Source organism: Symphalangus syndactylus, chromosome 8, assembly GCF_028878055.3.
Source record: "Symphalangus syndactylus isolate Jambi chromosome 8, NHGRI_mSymSyn1-v2.1_pri, whole genome shotgun sequence".
Lineage (NCBI taxonomy): Eukaryota > Metazoa > Chordata > Mammalia > Primates > Hylobatidae > Symphalangus > Symphalangus syndactylus.
This window is the reverse complement of record NC_072430.2, coordinates 27,321,905-27,343,353: the sequence shown is the minus strand read 5'-3', so window position 1 is coordinate 27,343,353 and position 21,449 is coordinate 27,321,905. Positions and strand designations below refer to the sequence as shown.

The 21,449-nt window shown below is 43.0% G+C and overlaps 1 long non-coding RNA gene across 5 annotated transcripts in view; it reads right to left on the bottom strand.

Moving 5' to 3' along the window:
- LOC134737289 (uncharacterized) overlaps nucleotides 1-21,449 on the bottom strand; it is a 142,751-nt gene that overhangs the window by 59,480 nt on the left and 61,822 nt on the right. For 4 of the 5 annotated variants that reach the window (XR_010122032.1, XR_010122031.1, XR_010122030.1 and 1 more), the window contains exon 2: nucleotides 14,763-14,844. The exons of the other annotated variant lie outside the window; for it this stretch is intronic. This is a non-coding gene — a long non-coding RNA (uncharacterized lncRNA). The remainder of the gene's footprint in view (nucleotides 1-14,762; nucleotides 14,845-21,449) is intronic. 5 annotated transcript variants of the gene reach the window in all.

Here is a 21,449-nt window from a genome sequence, read left to right as displayed (position 1 = left end):
TGTGAGGTTGTATTGCAGACATTTGGGGACAAACAGGCAACATTAGCCATCTCTGTATATGAATAGACCCGAACCCGCCCACGATAACTAACTAACGTGGCCCAAGGTTCTGCTAGAATTAGAGAGAAAAGCAGGGGAATTGGGGTGTCTTCTTAGAATGTCCCCATTGACAGCACAAAGAGGTAAAGTTTGTCTTCAACACCTTCTCCCCTCCCTACTTGGTGTCATTTTGTCTCTTTAGATTAGGCATTTCTTTTTTTTCTTCCTTTTTTTCTTTTCTTTTTTTTTTTTTTTTTTGAGATGGAGTCTTGCTCTGTCGCCCAGGCTGGAGTTCAGTGATGCGATCTCGGCTCACTGCAAGCTCCGCCTCCCGGGTTCATGCCATTCTCCTGCCTCAGCCTCCCGATTAACTGGGACTACAGGCGCCCACCACCATGCCTAGCTAATTTTTTATATTTTTAGTAGAGACAGGGTTTCACCATGTTAGCCAGGATGGTCTTGATCTCCTGACCTCGTGATCTGCCCGCCTCAGCCTCCCAAAGTGCTGGGATTACAGGCGTGAGCCACCACGCCCGGCCTCTTTTTTTCTTTTATTTTTTTAAGATGGAGTCTGGCACTATTACCCAGGCTGGAGTGCAGTGGCACGATCTCAGCTCACTGCAACCTCCGCCTCCCAGGTTCCAGAGGCTCTCCTGCCTCAGCTTCCTGAGTAGCTGGGATCACAGGCACCCGCCACCATGCCTGGCTAATTTTTTGCATTTTTAGTAGAGACAAGGTTTCACCATGTCAACCACGCTGGTCTCAAACTCCTGAACTCAAGTGATCTACCCCCCTCGGCCTCCCAAAGTGCTGAGATTACAGGCATGAGCCACTGCACCCGGCCTGGGTTAGGCATTCTTGTTCCCCAATCCTAAACATCTAAACCATTTCAGAGAATTGATCTTGTTTCCTAACGTATCCGGTTGGAAAGCAATTCCTGCTAAGGTGTTAATAAAACAAACAAATAAACCACAGTAAGTACAAAAATCAAAACTACCACCACAAAAAGTCTCCTAAAGGTATCTGCAATGTGATTCATTCATTCCCTCCACAGATGGCTGCTGAGTGCCTAAGGCGTGCCAGACATGGTGCTAATTAATGAAGATGAAACAATGAATGTTCAGAACTCAGTATGTTAATGCTATAATAGATTGCATGAGATGCTAGGCAAGCTAAAAAAAAAAATCAACCATTTTGTGCCAAGCTTTGTGTGCATTGTCTCATTTCCTTCTCCCAACAATCCTAAGAGGCAGATAGTATCATTACTCTCATTATACAGAGGAGGCAATGAAGGTTAGGGAGGATACATAGGTTGCCCAAGGTTACATGGTTAGTACATGCTAGAACATGGACTTGAATCCTTACCTGGCTGACTCCAAATCCACGTATCAAGCTTTAGCCAGGCTGTTTCCCTGCGTCCAGCAGAAGACACACTCAAAGTTCAGTTCAGTGAAGAAAGGGAGGCACATTCCAGGTGGAAGGAACAGCATGTTGGAGGGTTTAGAGGCAAGAATCATGGCGTGCTCAAAGAACCCCATCTAGATCATATGGTTGAGAGCGATCTAAGGAAAGGAGTGACAGATCAAGGGCAAGCCTCGAAAATCCCAACATTTTAGGATATAAGGGCAAAGAGGAGGAAGCAGGAAGGACAGACTTAGCAGAATGAGGAAGGAAAACCTTCAAGCCGCCAGGGAGTGAAGGGTGGGATGTCAGGTACATGAATCCCCAGGTCCGGAAGAGACGTTTTAGAGCATCTTTTAGTGACTTACATAAAGATACACTGCATAGGTCACCATCTGTTTCTCCCACATCGCCCAGTGAAAGGATTGACCATGGGTGAACTGGCTGATGGATGGAATCACAAAATTGTAGAGATGGGCCATGGGATCATTTCATTTAACCATCTAATTTTCCACAAGAGGAAATGGAGATCCAGAACTCTATGGTGGTTTGCCTAACATTGCATAGCTGATTAAGAGTTGTGATTAGAATTCAGATAAACTGACTCTAGCTCAAAAGGAAACATTTCTGACATATATTCTATGCAAAGGACATGAACAGACAATCCACAGAGAAAATGCAAAAGGCAATAAAACACGAAAAAAATTGTTTAACTTCACTCATAATCAAAGAATCCACAATAGTATTGGGAAACAAACACACTTGTGTATTGCTGGGGGAAATTTAAATTGTAATAATCTTTTGTGGAAGATATTTTGGCAATATGGAAGTGGCAATATAGTATAGTGATTAACAATTATCAGCCTTGAAGTGAGTCAGGTTCAAAGCTAGGTCTGCCAATCACTCTCACTTTTTTTTTTTTTTTTTTTTGAGACAGAGTCTCGCTCTATCACCCAGGCTGGAGTGCAGTGGTGCTGTCTTGGCTCACTGCAACCTCCACCTCCCGGGTTCACGCCATTCTCCCGCCTCAGCCTCCCGAGTAGCTGGGACTACAGGCGCCCCCACCACACCCGGCTAATTTTTTTGTATTTTTAGTAGAGACGGGGTTTCACCGTGTTAACCAGGATGGTTTCGATCTCCTGACCTCGTGATCCGCCCGTCTCGGCCTCCCAAAGTGCTGGGATTACAGGAGTGAGCCACTGCGCCCAGCCCACTCTCACTTATTAACCATTTTCTGGGCACAAGTCTCAGTTTCCACTGGAAAGTGCATATATTAATAATATTTACCTCATAAATTTGTTGTGAAGGTTAAGTGAGATTATATTTATTTATTTTTTGAGACTGAGTTTCGCTCTTGTTGCCCAGGCTGGAGTGCAATGGCTTGATCTCGGCTCACTGCAACCTCCACTTCCCAGGTTCAAGCGATTCTCCTGTCTCAGTCTCCCAAGTAGCTGAGATTACAGGCATGGACCACCATGCCCAGCTAATTTTGTATTTTTAGTAGAGACAGGGTTTCTCCATGTTGGTCAGGCTGGTCTCTAACTCCTGACCTCGGCTGATCTGCCCACCTCAGCCTCCCATAGTGCTGGGATTACAGGCGTGAGCCACCACGCCCGCCTAAATGAGATTATTTTTATAAAGCATTTAGCACAGTACCTAAAATATAAAGAGTCCAATAAATGGTATCCCTCCTGATCATTATATATAAAAAGTTGTACAAATACATTCATGGGCCTGGCAATTTCATATCTTGGAATTTATCTTACAGAAATGATCAGAACCGAGCACAAAGATTTATGTACATGAACATTCATCACAACATTATTTATAATAGTGAAAAATTGTAACCACAAATGCCCAACAATAGAGTGGGTAAATAAATGATGGTTCATCTGGTTGATGGAATACCATGTGGCCATTAAATATCATGCTGTAAAAGAACACTTAATCATCTGAGAAAAGATCCATATCAAGTGACAAAAGCAGGTTATACAGCAATACATAAGCATAATGCCAATTTTATAATAAAACATATATACATGCATGTATTCAACACACATAGAAGAGTGAAAGGCAACTTGGTGGGAAGGAAAGAACTCTGACATAAATCCATGCCGGTCATACAAATACATGTCTATAGGAGACCCCTGTTCCCTGAATTGAGGAAAATCCAGTTCAGTGGATTGTGTTGTAAACTCTGTAAAAAGATTGATTAAAAAAAGAATAAAAATCAGTTCCTTTTTCTGAAATTATCAAAACTATATAAATATTTGAGTTTAACGAGCCATTCTCCACCTTTTGGGTTTGAAAAGACCTGAAAGGAAATTACATTTTACGGTTGAAAATGTATCTCAGCATATTGGGACTTCTATATTTAACTTCTATTAACACTTTTCAATGCCAGCATGAAAACATGTACCTTAGACAATTGTCCTCAGTGGTATTTCTTATGGGAAGCTGATTAGACTAAATAAAATAACGTAGCAAACTAAATAGGCAAACCTCTGTGGATAAACACTAAAAAGAATGTTAGAGTTGATTTCTTTACTATTTTCTTCCATCAATATGTCTTAGGAAACCTACAGAGGAATTATAGTACAAATGAGAAGAATAAAGAACACAAAGGAATAAGTGATCATTTTTCCACCCATATGATTCCAAATAGTTCACTCTAATAGACTTTGAAAAGAGTAGTTTGCATTCTCAGCTATAAATCACTTATCTACTCTTTCTAGCTGTCCATTATTTGTGTAAGGTTTGGAACATACACGTCAAACAGGTCTTACAAATATAAAGAATCCAACATTATTGTGTTTTGGGGTTTTGATTGATTGATTGATTGATTTTTAAGACAGGGTCTTGCTCTGTCACCCTGGCTGGAGTGCAGTGGCACAATCATGGTTCACTGCAGCCTCCACCTCCCTAGCTCAAGCAATCCTCCTGTCTCAGCCTCCTGAGTAGCTGGGACTACAGGTGCACGCCACCATGCCTGGCTAATTTTGTTTATTTTTTGTGCTTTAATTTATAATATAATTAAATTACAAATGTGTTCCTAATAACATGCTGTTGGACAAGTCACTTATCAAATCCTCAGTGTCTTCATTTATAAACATATAGTATTGAACGTAATGATTTTTAAGGTTCCTTCTAACTCTAAAACTATACAGCAAATTATGGCACAAAATTAAATTAAATTTTAAAAACTGTGCTTCTCCTGGGAAAGAGGTTGGCCTTATTAAGAATTCATATTGAAACTGTAGAAATTACAAAATGTCTATGTTAGTATTTTCAATGTTACAGAAACACATTTCTGAGTATTATAGTAATTTTAAATCTGATTACCAGAACACCATAGATTAGTTACAATCAAGATTTAAATTATTCAAATGATAAGTATGCTAAGAAATTATTTAATTTTTTTTTTTTTTTTGGGGGACAAGGCCTTGCTCTGTCACCCAGGCTGGAGTGCAGTGGTGGGTGCTGTCATGGCTCACTGCAGCCTTGACCTCCCGGGCTCAAGCAATCCTCCCACCTCAGCCTCCCAAGTAGCTGGGACTACACGTTCGCACCATCAAACCCAGCTAAGTTTTAAATTTTTTGTACAGACAGTATCTTCTTACTGTATGGCCCGGACTGGTCTCGAACTCCTGAGCTCAAGCAATCCTCCAGTCTTGGCCTCCCAAAGTGCTGGGATCACAGGCATGAGCCACCATGGCTGGCCTTCAAAATTCTTGTTTCATTTTGTGGACCAACAATTTGCGTAAATGCCTTTATACTTTGGTTTATAACACTCTAGTTTTGAAAGATACTTTATAGTTTCAATGTACATTTTTATGTAATGTCTCATAAGAATATCATAACAAATCTATGAATGTAGGTTTTTTTTTTATTTACAAAGATCAACTATTTCTGTAATAATAAACTATTTTCCCCAAGTAGTGTAGTTACTTGAGTAGGAGAGCCAGGACTGAAAACTAGATCTCAAACTCCAAAACCCCTCCTGTTTCTGCTACATCACATTGCCTCCAAGGCCATAAGCCTCATTTAAAAGCAAGTTTTTAGATATCTTTGCAGGTGGCTTCTGTGCACAGCTAAGATTATTCAGTGGTTACATTTTTTTGTTTTGGTTTGGTTTGGTTTTGAGACAGGGTCTTGCTCTGTCACCCAGGTTGGAGTGCAGTGGTGGAATCACAGCTCACTGCTACCTCCACCTCCTGGGCTCAAGCAATCCTCCCACCTCAGCCTCCTGAGTAGCTGGGACTACAGGCCTGCATGCACATCTCCAGGCTTAGCTAGTTTTTGTATTTTTTGTAGAGATAGGGTTTCACCATGTTGCCTAGGCTGGTCTCAAACTCCTGAGCTCCAGTGATCCACCCACTTCGCCCTCCAAAAGTGCTAGAATTACAGGCGTGAGCCACCATACCTTGCCAACAATCATTTTTAAGGAGGCTTTTATAAGTTCAGTTGAAACTCCTTTAAACATTTTTAACTACATTTATATATTTGATGTATTAGATTTCCTTTTGACATAACTCAGGTGTCTATCTTAACAATTTCAAAAATTTCCCAAGTATTTGTATTATTCTCATAAATCTAATAAAACATGTTGAATCATATATATATATATGAATAATTTGTTACTATAGTCCGGGCACGGTGGCCCATGACTGTAATCCCAGCACTTTGGGAGGCGGAGGCGGGCTGTTCCACTGAGTTCAGACGTTCGGGACCACCCTGGCCAACATGGCAAAAGCCCATCTCTACTAAAAATACAAAAAATTAGCTGGGCATAGTGGCGGGCGCCTGGAATCCTAGCTACTTGGGAGGCTGAGGCAGGGAAAATTGCTTGAACCCAGGAGACGGAGGTTGCAGTGAGCCGAGATTGTGCCACTGCACTCCAGCCTGGGCAACAGACTGAGACTGTCTCAAAAAATAAAAATAATAAAAAATAAAATAAAATTTGTTACTATAAATGTATAACTAAGTTGTCTTAACTTAAGTGTTCCAATACTTTGTATGAATGTGGAAAGATTTCTATATAGAAATCACCAGCCTAAATCAATTATGATTTTTATTTAGAATAACAAGACTGACTTGTTTAATCTAGATGTGAAATTCTCTTAAACAAAAGTCACAAATATAAACAGATTCCTTCTTGACATAAAATATAAATAATATAGGTTTGATCATCTTAAATGTTTATGTGCTCAAGTTTAAATCACTTCAAACTTTGGGTTTGGGTTGATGTCGAGGTTTGTGGCTTCAAGGGAGGTGTGTTTCCATCACGGAGCACATGGGTGCAACAGGCTGGGGGCTGAGCCTGCCATCTGATCACTGGGATTCTCATGGTTACTCCTGAATATCAGGGAGAATTAAAGTTGCTGCTTTGCAGCAAAAGCGAGTAGATTCTCTGGAGTGCCTCTTGGTACTGCCACATCCAGTGGCCAAAGTTAGAAAAGACTATCATCCCTAGAAAATAGACACCTCAGGAATGAAGGTTGAGGCCATGTCCCCAGACAACGAAGTCTGGCCCACTGAGCAACTGGCTGGGAGCAAAGACTACACGGAACGGGTAGTAGAGGAAGGAAGTTATGAAAACCAACTTTGAGTTGAGACCAATAGCAAAAATGAGGAATGAGGTAGCTACTTATATACCTCTATTTATATAGGTATATGAGTATCTATCTACCTATCAATCAAGTATCTCTATACATAGGAGTAGTTCTGTGTGTGTGTATCTTTGTTGTGTGTATATATATAGATATAGCTATATATACATATATATATAGAGATATATAGATATATATACATATATATATATATATTTTTTTTTTTTTGAGACAGAGTCTTGCTCTGTCACCCAGGCTGGAGTGGAGTGGTCACCACTCACTGCAGCCTCAACTTCCCCAGGCTTAGGTGATCCTCCTATCTTAGCCTCCTGAGTACCTGGGAAAACAGGCACATGCCACCATGCCTGGCAAATTTTTTTGTATTTTTTGTAGAGACAGGGTTTCGCTATATTGCCCAGGCTGGTCTCAAACTACCGGGCTCAACAGATCCGTCTGCCTCAGTCTCTCAAAGTGCTGGGATTATAGGCCTGAGCCACTGTGCCTGGCTGCACCTTTTTTTTTTTTTTTTAAACATATATTAACTACTTTCCTTTTTATTCCTTTTCCCTGGCCCCTAATATTTTATACAGTGGTTTTTGGTCATGATTTACTTGAATTTAGCCCATAGGTTGTGGGACATCAAGACTGGGTTGTGACTGGGCTAAAGAAAACAAATAAACATTACCTAGAGATAGATACGGTGTTCGTCTCCCTGTGGGGAGAAGCCAAGTGCATTGGAATGTTACTGAGGATCTGTTGTTATTGCTGTTACTTGGAAGCTTAAATTTAGGAAAAAGAGTGTATAAGAACACTTAGCCAAATATGTGGTCTGCAGTGGACAAGGTGGATTAGTGCTCAACAGCCATTCTGATATATTTGGTGTGTCTTCCACTACTGCAGAGGTGGAACACCACACACTCCCTTTCACACTTCTTTGAAGCAAGGTTCTGAATATAATTTAGGTTCTCACGATGCGCCAGCTTGGTTCCAGCTTCACTTCTGCTGCTTTTGCTATTTCTACTGGCAAGCAAACATTGAGTGTTTCTTCAATAGAGTTAACAAATGGCCCAGTGTGCAGTCACTAGCCTTGTAGGTATCCAAAGAGATCACGGGGCATCCATTTCACTGGTGTAGATTTCATGAGGGTGCCGTGACTCTGGTGCTGGCAGCTGTAGGATCATAGGGCCTCCCTAATGGTAGTGGTTTCCTAATGGTGGTGGATTTCTGATCATGACTGTGGCAGTGTGGCTCCCAAGCTAGCAACTGTAGTGGCAGCTTCACAAAGTGGCAGGCAGTTTCCTGTTACACAAAGGCCCTGATCTGGTTCCATGTGGTGGTTTGGACAGTCATACTCAAAGTTCAACCTACAAGGGTTCCCTCAATCCTAAAAACAAGCCAGAAAGCCATTTATCATCCTATAACAAATTTCCTTCTGCTTAAACTCCCTAGAGTAGTGATACGGTTTGGCTGTGTCCTCATCCAAATCTTATCTTGACTTGCAGCTCCCACAGTGGGATGGACCCAGTGGGAGGTAATTGAATCATGGGGGTGGGTCTTTCCCATGCTGTTCTCGTGATAGTGAATAAGTCTCACGAGATCTGATGGTTTCATAAGGGGGAGTTACCCTGCACACGCTCTCTTCTTTGCCTGCTGCCATCCATGTAGGACATGACTTGCTCCTTCTTGCCTTCCACCATGATTGTGAGGCCTCTCCAGCCATGTGGAACTGTGAGTCCATAAAACTTTTTCCTGTATAAATTACCCAGTCTTGGTATGTCTTTATTAGCAGCATGAAAATAAACTCATATGAGTAGATTCTGACCTCTGCCAGGAAACCTCAATTCATTAAAAAGATCTTCCCACCTAGGTCTAAGTCTTTTGAATTCATCAGAATTCTCCCTTTTAAAATATTTTTCCTATATGGCAGGTTCACAGTCTTACATGTATTTAAACATCTTCTCTCTCATGGTTTTGACTATGTCATGACTAGTTTTATGAACATTATTCTACTGTCAGCTCTGACTATTTTTCATTCCACTTTATCATCTTAGGTGCCTAATGACCCATGCTGTGCATGAGCCTCCCAGGATACCCGTGGACACTTCCTTCTAGCTGCTGGCCTGTGCTCTGAACTGTTCCCTTCTCCTTGCATCCCTCTCCTCCTTGGTCAGAATCCTGTTCCTCTGTGGTCAGTTTAATCTAATAAATGAATTCAGGCTGAGGTAAGTGGGGGACCATGAATATAATGTTCTAATATTGATAATAATAATAATCACAGGCATTGTTGGTATTTTTTGTTGACTATGTGCCACATACTTTTCAAGAATTATCTCATTTACCTCTTAAAAATACCCAGACTTAACGAGTTAAGTCCTATTATCCCCATTTTACAGATGAGGAGCCTGGGGCCTAGAGAGGTTAAAAAAATATGATCAAAGTCTCAAAGCTAGTGTTAGAAGCGGGACTCGAATCCTTGGTTGAGTCCAGAGTCTGTTCTCTTAACTACCACACACTATTTCCTCTTGAAATGCAAAGGAGTGCTTTGAGAATTTTAGGTGGCCTTGCAACTTGATGGGAAAAAATTATTTTAGGATTTTAGGATGATGGAGTCTTCTACCAACACAAGCATTTGTATTTTACTGAGATCAGGAGAGCTAAATATAAGACAGTAGGAGCTAAACGAGAAGATTCCATATTTTGTGGGAACACAACCATTTCTGTGGTAACAAGATAAGCATTTGGGCTTATTTCATTGTACATAAGGAATGAAACTGGGAAACATACATATTTAAAGAAGGATAAAGCCATATAGGTAAATGAGCAAAAGTAGAGAGATCTGGGAAAGTCGAGAAAGGTTAGTTTATTCTTATGATAAAAATATTTCATTAAAGAGTCCATATTATGATAAGCTTCTAAAAGATTAAAGTGGTATAGATAAAGCAGTAAATCGAGTTTAATGCAGGATTAGATAAGAGGCTGGTAGTCTGTAATAACGATAAGATGCTTAAAGCTTAAGGTCACTGATTATTTGAAAAAGAGGAAAAGGTGAGCATGCAAAATGGATCTCGTGTTTGATAAATATTAGGTTCCCGAGGTAACAATAACCATAAATGATAAGGCAGAAACTTTGCGATCTTGGCAACTAACTGGAACGGCTGTATGGAGATCATTTCCACATTAGGAAATTATGTGGAAAATCTAGTGAGGTTGTCAACATTCCAATATTATTAATAAAGTAGGGCATGCATAAATCCTATGGGCTTCCCTGGTGTCTAACTCTCCAAAGTGGTCAATGAAGTATAGGGAGTGAAGGTTGGGCTAACTCATGTGTGTAACTAAACCTCTGTCTAGAGAGACCAACCAGTTTAATAGCTGATCTGGGCAATTCTATTTGTAGACACTTATGGACCCTTACCAATATTCTGTGGCCAAGTTGTTCTGGGCTCAGTCTGATAATAACCTCTGTGGAAAGAACTTTAGGATAATGAATGATCAGAGGGGCTATGAAAGTTTCCAAATAAAAATTCATGTATGCAAATGCCCTTATTTTATTGTAAAATTCACTTTTATTGTTGTTGCTATTATAACATTAAAAAAATTTGTTTTGAGACAGGGTCTTGCTCTGTTGCCCAGGCTGAAGTCTAGTGGGACGATCACAGCTGACTACAGCCTCAACTTCCTGGGCTCAGCTGATTCTCCCACCTCAGCCTCCCAAGTAGCTGGGACTACAGGCACATGTCACCACACCCGGCTAATTTTTGTGTTTTTTGTAGAGACGGGGTTTCACCATGTTGTCTAGGCTGCTCTCAAACCCCTTGGCTCAAGCAATCTGCCTACGTCAGCCTCCCAAAACGCTGAGATTACAGGTATGAGCCATTGTGCCCACACATTTGGTACATTTTAACTACCAAATGTAAAGCAAATTAATTTAATGATTTGCCCTTTGCACAGAAAGTCATTAGGTATACATAGTTTCATCGTTTTTCCCTCCATAGTGCTAAACATAAAACTATTCTGTTTAGACTTTTGGTTTAGCTTTATGAATTTATCTTCTACCCTCCACCATGCAAATTAAAGGTTCTGTTTTGATACTGGGAAAAAATGATCTAAGATTAAGAGGACATTGTGTATATGTCTGTGTGTGCGTATAAATTAATTTAATGTGATCCCTTGTCCAACCACAATCACGTTTTCAAACTAAAAAGTGTGTCGAAGTGGTTTTGGAAGAAATTAGTCTGGCAAGATGAAGAATAAAAAAGTTCCAAGTGAATGATCCTTTGGAGTGGAAAAAGGTTAGCTGTGAATATGCTTTTGAAATATACTACAGAGGATTCTCATCCTAAGATTACGGTCGTTCATGCCTCTAGGTTTAAGTGTTGCTCAATCAGCAAGGTGCTCAATTCACAGTGATTGCTGTGCATTTCCTTGTTGATCAAGAAAATGCATAATCTCAGCCCAGACACATTTACCAGCACATTTACCATAAAAATGAATATAAGAAATAGGATTTTGATTTAAATTTTCCAGTTGCAGCAGATCGAGAAAAATATATGCAGGAGAGGATTCCATTTGAAAAGCTCTGATTCAAATAAGTCCAAAGAGAATGCATCTCTATGTACCTAATGTTGTCTTCGAATTAGATAGTAAGCTTTTCTCGCTCAAAGCCCTTGTCAATTTGATTAAACTCACAAACATGTGACTGACTCCGCCTCAGTTAAAAACACTCAAGCCAGAGAACGACTGAGAAGCGTGTGGCTTTGTCTTTCTGAGTGGGTCTTTTGGCCAAGCGATCATTACACTAGCTAAAAGGGTGTACGGTTAAATTTAATACTCCACAGCTGAATTCTCCAATCGCAGCTCACTGCAAAAAGTGATTTAGAATAATGCAAATTTGAGTTCAGAATCTAGAACACCCTTCCAGGCACGGAGGTTTTCCGTTTAAATCGCCCTCGGGAAATACACTGATTTTCAACGTCGTTTTAAAAGGCAGCTTTTGGAAGCTGCTATCTTTTGCATATTCTCTTTCCGAGATTAAAGTACCTTCAGGTGACAACACCTAGGGTAAAAGGACGGGACAGCAGGCTGCAGACGTGCGTGCGCGTGTGTGCACGTGCGTGCAGTCTTGAGTAGGTGTGGGAAAAAGGTCCGAAGAGATTCCAAAATCAAAAAAACTTCGGCCTACCCCGGCCCGGAAGACCAACTCAGACCCCACCAGACAAACTGGAAAGTCTCCAAGCTCTCAGTCGCCCCAGTCGGCGGCGGAGTGAGTGGGGCCGACCGGCCCTGCGGCCCTGCCACGTTTCGGGGCGACTCAGTTTCTCCACTGATAACCCCGGGCGCGAGGTCTCGTCCATCTGGAGTGGGAGCTAGGCAGGGACGCCACCTGGCCGCCCACTCGGGGCCCGTGGCCCGCGTTTCCCGCAGGCGCCGGCGGCGTCGGGCGCGGCTGCCGCGCTGCCATGGCAACGACGGTCTGCCCCCAGCTTCCCGGCGCCGGCGCGCCAGCGGGGCGGGGCGGGGCGGGGCGGGCGGGCGTTGCTAGGAAACCGGCGGCGGGCCGCCTCCGCGGCGCGGTCTCTCGGCTTCCACCCTTCACCTACTTCCCCTGCGGGGCCGGGGTGGGGAAGGGTCGGGGGAGGCCGTCGGGAAGCCACGTGGTGGCCCGGGGCCTCGGGGCACCTTCCCCGTCGCGCCGTCCCTTCCAGGTCGAGATGACGGCCTTTTCGCCCTTGGCGTACAAGTATTGAGTCCCGCGCCCTGGGAGGGAGACAGCGCTCAGCAAATTTAGATGAATGCAACACTTCGAAGTGGGCTGTGGACCTCTGGTCCCCCATCCCCTGCCGGCTCTATTAGGACAGGAAAGTCCCCAAACTCCACTGAGGGCTCTTCACCCACTCTTCTTCCCCCTCCAAAGGAACCATCTCTTGAACTTCACGAAATCCAGGAAAAATGCTAAGCGTTTTGTATACATCACCTCATTTTCAATCCTGTGAGGTGGGAGCTAGGAACTTCATTTTAACAGGAATAAAATGTGGCCTACAGCTGGTTGGGGTGGAGCCAGGACTTGAAGTCCAGTTGTGCTTATTAACTTCAAGGTCTCTGCCTTTTTCTAATGCTCAAGTTCGTCCTCTCAGCTGCCTCTTGGCTAGCCCAGCATCCCCCTTTGCTTCCAAACACCCACACCAGCCAGTACACACTGTCTGGAACATGGTCTGACAAGGGGATTAAAAACTTGAAATCAAGGTTGTCCAAAAAATCTGGGGCATACGGTTTATGTTGATGTATCATTGATAATTTACAGATGTCCCACTCTGTAATGTACTACCAGAATAACCACTTATGATCATCAAATTCTTAGGAAATGAAAATCCAAACCAAAGACAATTGACTCATGGTAGGTACTCCATTCTGGGCTTTAACTTTTTTTTTTTTTTCTTGTAAACCATACCATAGCTGTTCACTAAGAGTGTTTTTGTTTTTTTTGTTTTTTTTTTCCCCCTTTTTTTCTTTATTTCCTTGTCACTGACTTGAAGCTCAAGAGTGTATTTTCTACTAGGGAACTGTCTTGGGTTGCCAAGGATTTGCGTGCAAGCAATTTATTAAGAAAGAGCTTCAGGATAAACTAGAAAGGGAAGCAGAATAGGAAAGAAGCAGCCAAGCAAGGGAGCAATTTAAGGTGAAGTTCCAGCCCCAGCGGGATCCCCAGCTAGTTCTGGAGCATAAATTAGAATTTATCCCAACTTGAGGCAAGGGAGCTGGGGTTTTCATAACCCTGCACCAATTAGTCACTGGCTATAGTCTTTCCTGGAAAGGGTCGGGGGACAAAAATACCTAGCACTTCTGGTTCTGGGTGAGTCTGGGTGAGTCTAGGCACTTAATTTACACATGTTAAGTGAGTCTAGGCACTTAATACCTCTTCTGCAGTGAAGTGGCTCCTGTAGATTAAGGGAAGGAAGTTCTCTGAAGGAAGTTAGGGGTATGAACCTTTAGGAGTAAACCACTTAAAAGCTGGGACTAGGGGCAATGAACTGGAAAGGGGGATATGAAGGGATCTGGGCAGAGCACCAGCAACACCCATGACAGTCCACCCCTTGCACCACTTAGATCCACATGTGCGTTAGTTTGTGCTCAGGTTGCTATAAAGAAATACCTGAGGCTGCAAAATTTATACAGAAAAGAGGTTTAATTGGCTCATGGTTCTGCAGGCTGTACAGGAAGCATGGTGGCCTCTGCTTATCTTCTGGGGAGATCTCAAGAAACTTTTTATCATGATGGGAAGTGAAAGAGAAGCAGGTACATCCTACATGGCCAGGGCAGGACCAAGGAAGAGAAGGGGAGATGCTACACACTTTTAAGCAATCAGATCTCGCCATAACTCACTCATGAGAACAGCACCAAAGGGGAAATCCATCCCCATGATCCAGTTACCTCCCACCAGGCCCTCACCTCCAACACTGGGGATTACAAATCCACATGAGATTTGGGTGTGGACACAAATCCGAACCATATCAACATACTTCTCATGTCAGTTTCACTTCATCATGTCACAGCTTATTCAAAATTCTAATTGGTTACAGATCTAGTAAGACAGACCATAGATAGCCCTTGCTACAGCTGGTCCTAAGACAATAACATATTCACCATCTGTATTAGTTCCTTCTCATGGTGCTAACCTGAGACTGGGTAATTTATGAAGAGGTTTAATTGACTCACAGTTCAGCATGGCTGGGAAGGCCTCAGGAAACTTACAATCATGCTGGAAGGGGAAGCAAAGACATCCTTCTTCACATGGCCACTGGAAGGAGAAGAATGAGAGCCGAGTGAAGGGGCAAGCCCCTTATAAAATCATCAGATCTCATGAGAATTCACTCACTATCGCTTGAATAGCATGGGGGAAACCACCCCATGATTCAGTTACCTCCCATGGGGTCCCTCCTACGATACTTGGGGATTATGGGAACTACAATTCAAGATGAGACTTGGGTGGGGACACAGTCAAATTATACCATCATCTTTCTTCCCTATCCTCCATTCTAGATTCTCCTCAACCTCAACTAGCCCCCGCCTTTTTTCTGTTTTTGAGACAGAGTCTCGCTCTGTTGCCCCCTGGAGTGCAGTGGCGCCATCTCGGTTCACTGCAACCTCTGCCTCCTGAGTTCAAGTGATTTTCCTCCCTCAGCCTCCCAAGTAGCTGGGACTACAGGTGCGCACTACTGTGCCCAGCTAATTTTTTTTGTATTTTTAGTAGAGATGGGGTTTCACCATGCTGGCCAGGATGGTCTCGATCTCCTAACCTTGTGATCCACCTGCCTCTGCCTCCCAAAGTGCTGCGATTACAGGTATGAGCCACTGCGCCTGGTCCTCAACTAGCCCTGCTGCCAGTGTAGGTGGTTTGCCCAATGAAGTGACCCAAAACTTCATCTTTGAGGGATCTGAACTCTGTACTACCATGTCTTTATTAGGTAATGGTTTTTGAGTGGAAAAATATTCCTCCCTGTCCCATTATGTAGCAGCAGCCCTACTTCCTTATAATAATGGTCAGTTACTCGTGCCATTATATAACTGCTTTTTTTTTTCCCCTTCATGGAGTCCAAAATAGGACAGTAGCTGTAGTTTCGTTTAGTGGGACTCTTCTTGTGTCCACTGGTGCAAAGCATTTTCCTTCCAGGAACTAGAACCTCTAGACTCAATGCTCTACAATTGTGAGGATAGGAGGCAGACAGTCCCCTAAGAAGGTCTCTGAGAGTGATGGTGAGCCAGGCTACTCCTGTTTCCACCCTTTGCTTCCCAGATCCATGCACTCAACTCACTAGAGATGCAATATAGTATAATGGTTATTGGTTTAAGTCACATACTGCATCCTGAAGCATAATGGCCCAACCTCACACAGTATCATTTCTAAGTCAGTGCCTAGCTATGCCTTCAAAAAATGGTTATGATATTATCAGGATAGATGTTTCTGAATGGTGTGATATGTTGTGGGACCAGTGGATCTCACAGTTATGTGACTACCGACATACTTCCTCTACCAAAAAGCGAGGAAAAAAATGCTTTGTGGATTCTGTTGGTAAATCAGACATTCTGAGTCGTGTATTAGTAGATCTTGTCAAAGCACTGCAAGCAGGAAGGGCAAATCCATACACAGAATTTGTACCAATCCCAGTCAGAACAAAATGATGTCCGTTCTTTCCAGGATGAAAGAAGTCCTACTTAATTAACTTGCCACTAAGTCTCTGGTTGGTGTCCTCAAGGAATAGTCCTATACTGGGCACTCAGAGTCAGTCTATGTTATTGATAGATAAGACTTTTTTGGGAGGAGGGGGGAACGAAAAAAAGTCTATCTTGCTCTGTTGCCCAGGCTGGAGTACAGTGGTGCCATCTTGGCTCACTGCAACTTCCGCCTCCTGGGCTTAAGTGATCCTCATGCCTCAGGCTTCAGAGTAGCTGGGATTACAGACACACACCACCATGCCTGGCTAATTTTTGTATTTTTAGTAGAGACAGGGTTTCGCCATGTTGGCCAGGCTGGTCTCAAACTCCTGGCCTCAAGCAATCTGCCTGCCTTGGCCTCCCAAAGTGCTGGGATTACAGGCATGAGCCATTGCACCTGGCCAGATCAGACATTTACAGTGGCAGTGGCTACGTTAGCTATGGGGAGAAGAGGTTCATGCTTTTGGACTCATGCATAGCCTCCATTTCTATCACCATAGATACTACCTTCATGAACCTATTGGGCAAGAACTAGGGTAGCAGCTAAAGACAAAGGCTGGCTGATACCTTCTGGATTAGTCATCATGTCTACCTGGTCACTTAATGCCTCTTCTGCAGTGAATGCTCTCTGGTAGGCATTAATGTGCGATGCAAGAATCTGCATCCCCATTGTGCCTACTCCTATAGGTGTTCTTCCCCCAAGACTCCTTGCACCCATTTTCTAATTGTACATCTTCCAGACCCAAGACCAACCAGTGGAGTCATTTGCTACTGGTATATTAGTCCATTCTCATAGTGCTATAAAGAACTACCTGAGATTGGGTAATTTATAAAGTAAAGAGGCTTAATTGACTCACAGTTCCACAGGCTGTACAGAAGGCCTTAGGAAACTTACAATCATGGTGGAAGGGTGAACGGGATGCCAGCACATCTTACATGGTGGGAACAGGAGGAGGAGAGCGCAAAGTGGGAGGTGCTACACACTTTCAAACAACCAGATCTCATGAGAACTCTTACCATGAGACAGCACTAGGGTTGATGGTGCTAAACCATTAGAAACCCACTCCCATGGAATTCACCTCCCACCAGGTCTCACCTTCAACCCTGGGGATCACAATTCAACATGAGATTTGTGTGGGTACACAGCCAAACCATATCAACTGGGAAGTCCAAGATCAGCCCCAAGGTGCTGGCACATTCAGCACCTGAACCTGAGGGCCTGCTTTATAGACAGCCGTCTTCTCACTATTACCTCACATGTTGGAAAAGACTTGCTAACTCTCTGGGGCTTCTTTTATAAGAGCAGTAATCCTAGTCATGAAGGGGGAGCCCCTCATAACCTAAGCACCTCCCATCTTGGGACTAGGATGTCAACATATGAATTTTGCAGGAAACACAAACATTTAGTCTATAGCACCAAGCAAGGTTGTGAATTAAAGTGAAGTTCCAGCCTCAGCCTGACCCCTTAGGAGCTTTTGAGAATAAATTACCCAGGAGTTTGTCCTACCTGAAAGCAAGGGGGCTAGGCTTTTATACTCCCACACTAATAAGGAGTATATAGGCCACCAATGGGGTTTGTGAGTTCCCAGAGATTTTTGGTTCTGGAAGCATCTGAGTGAAGAGGTTCCAGGGTACCAAGAGGAGTCCTCTGAAGAGAACTGCAGGTATGAACTCTTGGGAGTAAAGCCGTAGAAACTGGGGGATGGGTACACTGAACCAATTAGGAAGAGACTTTTGGGGGTCCTGAAGGAGTACCACAACTACTAAAGAAGCTAAGATTAATATACAGGTAACTGACATAAAGCTCCTTGCAACTGACAAAATGGTCGACTAACCTGGGTTTCTGGCTTCCCCCTCCTCCTCAGAATCTATCTCTGAAGAAACCACTGGGGAGACATAAAGACGTTGGGTCCCCATGTGTGGGTTGGTGAGGGCACAGTGCATGACAGCTCTGAGCATCAGAGAAACAGTTGCAATGGAAAGATTCTGAGTAGACCGTTACCTTTTGTGTCTGGGTTATGGAACACTGTGACTTCCATGTTGCTAGTAGACTCCGTCTATTGTGTTGTTGGGTTGCATGCGTTGATATAGCGAGCAGCTTTACCAAAGCATGCAACCTTAGAGCACAACGCTGCAGAGGCCCACATGGCAAGGCGATGCAGGAGGCCTCCAGCCAACAGCCTACAAGGAACCGTGCCCCTCAGCCCAACAACTCTCAGGAAACTGAATTCTGCCAACATGAGTTGAGAAGAGGATCCTTTTCCGGGTGAGCCTTCAAATGACAACACAGCCCTGGTCAATAACTTGACTGTGGCCCATGAGAGACCCTGAAGCAGAAGATGTAACTAAATCATGCTCAGATCTGTGATCCATAGGAACTGTAAGATAATACCTGTATGTTGTTTTAAGCCACTAAGTTGCGGCAATTTGTTACACAGCAATAGACAGCGAATACAAGCTTTCTGCAGCTGGTCTTTAGGCTTGAGCATACCCACCCTGTGTATGATTATCAGTGTACAGGTCTTATCTACCTGCTAGAATATAATGCTCAACTTTGGATCTCCCTGCAGCAGCTAGGGTCTTGCCCTGCACATTGCAAGCACACAGTAAATGATTCCTTTGCAGGAACTCCAGGCCTAAATACCAGGCATTTATAATAATAATAACAAGAAATGATTTACTTACTATCTGCCAGATCTTGTTCTAGGTCATTTAAAAATCTTAATTAATTAATTAAAAAAATGTTTTTAAGATAGGGTCTTGCTCTTCTTAAAGATAGAGCCAGGCTAGAGTGCACAATCATAGCTTACTGCAACCTCAAACTCCTAGGCTCAAGTGATCTTCCTGCCCAACCTTCCTAGTAGCTAGGACTACAGGCATGTACCAAACACTGGGCTAAATTTTTAATTTTTAATTGTTTTGTGGAGATGGGTCTTGCTATATTGCCCAGGTTGGTTTCAAGCAATTCTCCTGCCTCAGCCTCCCAAAGTGCTGGGGTTACAGGCATAAGTCACTGCATCCAGCCAAATTTTCACGTTATTTAATCCTCATAGCCATCATATTAAGTAAGTAGGTTCTATTAGGACTTCCATTTCTTTCTTTCTTTCTTTCTTTCTTTCTTTCTTTCTTTCTTTCTTTCTTTCTTTCTTTCTTTCTTTCATTTCTTTTTGGGGGGGGTCTCACTCTGCCACCCGGGCTGGATTGCAGTGGCGCGATCTCCACTCACTGCAACGTCCGCCTCCTGGGCTCAAGTGATCCTCCCACCTCAGTCCCACAAGTAGCTGGGAGTACAGGCGTGATCCACCATACCCAGCTAAATTTTGTATTTTTTGTAGAGACAGGGTTTCCCCATGTTGGCCAGGCTGGTCTCAAACTTCTGAGCTCAAGCGATCCATCTGTCTCAGCCTCCCAAAGTGCTGGGACTACAGGCATGAGCCATTGTGCCCAGTCAGGACTTCCATTTTATGAGAAACACGAGGTTTATAGCAAACAAAGAACTCGCCAAAGTCTGACATTGAGACTGGCTGAGCTGTGACAGTCAGTCTGAAACCCAGACAGCCCAGTTTCAGAGTCTGTGTTGCCTGTTAGAATTGAGAAGAGATGGAGATCAGAACCACATAAACATTGTCATTTTCTGAAGCACCATTAAAAATTCCAACTCCTCAGCCACCTGTCAGCTGTCAGAGGGCAGGATTGTACCTTGTTTGACATGAAATCCCACCATTAATATTCAAAACACAGAAGTAGTAGGAGCCTTTAAAAATCGGGTGAATTAGTGAATAATGAATCAATGAATGTGACGCCTTGAGTAGGATGTGGGGTGGAAAGAAAAGGGAACATATAGAATGTTCTGTTTCTAGATATTACAGTAGCAGAATCACATGGCTCATTCCAACATGTTTCTGTACAGTTGTTATCAATATTAGCTCTCCCAGTACTTATCTGATAGCATGAGTCAGGAAATATGGTGCATTTTTCTTGATTTGAAATTGAGAGCAGAAATAATTCATAAGAGGTAAGTGAAGTGGAAGGCGGTTATTGTCCCTAACAAATGTGTCTATTTCTTACTGGTCTATACACATGTACACACACCAAGAGCCCGGGATAGATCTAATTCTGCATTCATACTAGTCTATTGCCTGCAGGGATAAGTGAGGTTATATAATGGGCTGGTTCAAAGAATGTGCTTGCTTATATATGCAAATATCTGTCTAAATTGCTTAAAATAACAAGTTTCCTAACACCCTAAACTGGGGGAATTTGGTTTGAAATGTTTAGACATTACCCCTCATTAGGCCTGCCTACTACAAATATATGAAATGAAAAATGGCTCCTTTCAATGCCAAGTTCCTTAGCCACATGATAGTTTTAGAGTAAAGGAAGAAGTTAAAGTCTTTTCTTATATTTCATTCATATTTTAAGTACTTGAGTCAGGATAATAATTTTATTTGTTAACAATTTTTGGCTAGGCACAGTGGCTCACGCCTGTAATCCCAACACTTTGGGAGGCCAAGGTGGCTGGATCACCTGAGGTCAGGAATTTGAGACCAACCTAGCCAACATGGCGAAACCCCGTCTTTACCGAAAATACAAAAAATTAGCTGGATGTGGTGGTGTGCACCTGTAATCCCAGCTATTCAGGAGGCTGAGGCATGAGAATCACTTAAACCTGGGAGGTGGAGGTTGCAGTGAGCCGAGTTCGCGCCACTGCACTCCAACCTGGGTGACAGAGTGAGACTCTGTCTCAAAAAAACAAAAAACAAAGAACAAAAAAAATTTTATGGTTAGGCTGCTTTGGTTATTTAACACAGACACAAAATGTATGGTAGAGTTCCACTAACTATGTGGTCATCCTCTACTTAGTAGAAGTGGACTCGGCTGTTTTTATTTATTTATTTAATTAATTTTATTTTTTTGAGACAGGGTCTCACTCTGTCACCCAGGCTGGAGTGCAATGGCATGAGCTCAGCTCACTGCAACCTCTGCCTCCAGATTCAAGCAATTCTCCTGCCTCAGCCTCCCAAGTAGCTGAGATTACAAGCGCCTGTCACCATGCCCGGCTACTTTTTATATTTTTAGTAGAGATAGGGTTTCATCATGTTGGCCAGGCTGGTGTTGAACTCCTGACCTTAGGTGATCCGCCCACCTCGGCTTCCCAGCTATTTTAGGTGGTGCATTCTGCTCTCTAAG